The sequence below is a fragment of the Gossypium hirsutum genome, chromosome A04, assembly GCF_007990345.1.
Source record: "Gossypium hirsutum isolate 1008001.06 chromosome A04, Gossypium_hirsutum_v2.1, whole genome shotgun sequence".
Taxonomy (NCBI): Eukaryota; Viridiplantae; Streptophyta; class Magnoliopsida; order Malvales; family Malvaceae; genus Gossypium; species Gossypium hirsutum.
Genome location: NC_053427.1, coordinates 20,494,630 through 20,497,210, shown reverse-complemented (window position 1 = coordinate 20,497,210; position 2,581 = coordinate 20,494,630). Strand labels below are relative to the sequence as shown.

At 36.2% G+C, this 2,581-nt stretch overlaps 1 non-coding gene across 1 annotated transcript; it reads left to right on the top strand.

The window, feature by feature from the left end:
- The first annotated feature begins 976 nt into the window (after nucleotides 1-976).
- LOC121228623 (small nucleolar RNA R71) lies at nucleotides 977-1,083 on the top strand. Its single transcript, XR_005926199.1, has one exon. It is a non-coding gene; the product is annotated as a small nucleolar RNA R71 (small nucleolar RNA).
- Nucleotides 1,084-2,581: the final 1,498 nt, after the last annotated feature.

The window sequence follows — 2,581 nt, the reverse complement described above, 5'->3', positions numbered from 1 at the left end:
TTCTATGGCAATTCTGCATCTGACGGGGTTGTTAGTTGCTCAAAATTAGCTGGTTCTGAAATTACCTTGCCGGGTTTTGTAGATTTTGGTTCTTGTGAAACTAGAATTTCAATGCTCGGTTGAACTTCCTCTAATTCTTGAGCATCAGCTTGCTCCTTTTCAACTTCAATAGTGTTGGGCTCTGCTATCCTTCCACTCCTCAAGGTCAATGCTTTGCAATGCTCCTTCCCCGAATTCCTTGGATTCTCTGTATCACTAGGTAAAGCACCTAATGGTCGGTTCCTAAGTTCAGTTGCAAGCTGGCCTATTTGGTTTTCCAGATTTTTCAATGTAGCTGTTTGGCTTTGGATTAAGGCGTCATTCTTGGCCATGTATGCCTTCAACAGATTTTCTAAGCCATTGGATGGTTCAACTTGAGTTGGTTTCTGAACTTGTTGGGGAAAACCTGGTGGCTGGGTTGATCTAGGTTGAGCGTAAGTGTTACTGGTTCCAGCTCTTTGGTTACTCCAGGAAAAATTCAGGTGGTTTCGCCATGATGGGTTATAAAAATTGGATTGCAGTCCTTGCCTTTATCGGTTTTGGTTCTGGTTACCTATGTAGTACATGGATTATGGGTTTGATGGACATTCTTCAAAAAAATGTCATTCTGCACAATAAACACATGCTATATTTTCAAATTGATTTGGTGGTTGTGCTGCAAAACTGTTAGACCCATTAGTAGTAAGATTTTTAAGCATTGAGAATATTGATGATACTTGAGATGCGAGTGAAGTAAGAGCGTCTACTTTATGTATTCCAGAAACTTGTCTTCCTGACACTGCTCCATTGGTTGTTGCTGTTGGCAATGCTCTCGATAATTTCATAAGCCTCATTATAAGACTTAGAAAGGAGAGCACCATTAGCAGAAGTGTCCACTACCATCCTTGTGTGAGCATTGAGACCATTATAAAATGTTTCAAGTTGGATGCAATGTGGGATTCCATGATGAGGGCACTTTCGTAATAACTCTTTGCACCTTTCCCATGCCTTATACAAGGACTCATCATCCATTTTTTGGAAGGCAATGATCGCATTCCTCAACTTAGCATTCTTGCTAGGCGGGAAATACTTCATAAGAAATCTTTTTGCTAACTCTTGCCATGTGGAAATTGAGTTTGGTGGCAATGAGTCCAACCAGGCTCGAGCTCTGTCCCTCAGCGAATATGGGAACAACTTCAATCATAATGCATCTTCAGGTACTCAAGCTAACTTGAAAGAATCGATCACCTCCATAAATAGTCTTAAATGTAGATGAGGATCTTCAGTCGGTATTCCACTGAATTGGCCTACTGTTTGAAGCATCTGGAACATGACTGGCTTCAACTCGAACAGTTGTGCCTTAATTTGGAGTCTCCTAATACTCGGATTAAGATCATTAAATACTGGCACGGCATACTGTTGTAGAGCTCTATCCCTATTATCAGCAATAAGGATAGGATTTTGAGTAGGGTTTGCTCTGTTTCCTTGATTCAGATTTTCAAAGTTCATTTCTTCGGTCCTTTTCTGATTCTTTTGTCTTCTTCGCTCTCGAAAAGTTTGTTCTATCTCAGGGTCTACAGGGAGTAGGTCAATAATTCTGTCAATACTCATAAACTTCTGAAATAATCACAGAAAAATTAATTAAGTTAAAAATTAAACAGAAAATTAAAGCAAAATGCAAAACTAACAAATTCAAAAAAATGACTTTTTAAAATAGTCCCCGGCAACGGCGCCAAAAACTTGGAACGACGGAAATGTGCAAGTGTGCACAATCGCAACAAGTAATAAAGTGACAAGTAAATGTCGAGTTACTGCACCCACGGGGACTGTGAAAAGGATTATTTATGAATACAATTTAAAACACTTTGGTGAAGAAAAATATTTTGTTTAAAGAGGGTGATTAAAAACTTAAGAAAATTAAAATAAATAAATAAAATGAAGTAAAAGAAAGTTCTAATGCATGATTTCAAAATAAGATTTAATCAAGATGATATAATTGTGTTGGATTAATTACGCTTCTCATCTTAGAATTATTAAACTTATGTTTATATTGTTACAAATAAAATCATGGCAACCCGGTAATTTGCTAACGTATGAACATATTCACATACCAAAATCCATTCATCTCTTGACATATCCCTATGTCAATTCAACTGACTAAACAGATTCTAGTAAGCAAACATGTTATTGCACATTCATACTCATTAAACTAAACTAATCTTTTGCATATCCCTATATTAATTCAAATGATTAATTAAATCTAACAAGCATATAAAAGACTATGTGAGGTAACAATATCCCTACCTTGAAATAGTTTAATCACAATAATCTTGCAAGTTATGCAAGGCAATAATATTGCCAGATACATTGCTAATTTAACCTTCAGCTACATTAGAAGAATAAACATGCACTGATCAAGTACTGTGTCAATTAATTACAATTTCAATCCGTTTAAATAATTAATTCATTAGTTACCTCACAGTCGTAACGCAAGAATAACTTAGTCATGTTTTTACTTAATCAAGCATTTTACTGAGGTCTATAACAACATAAACACGATTTC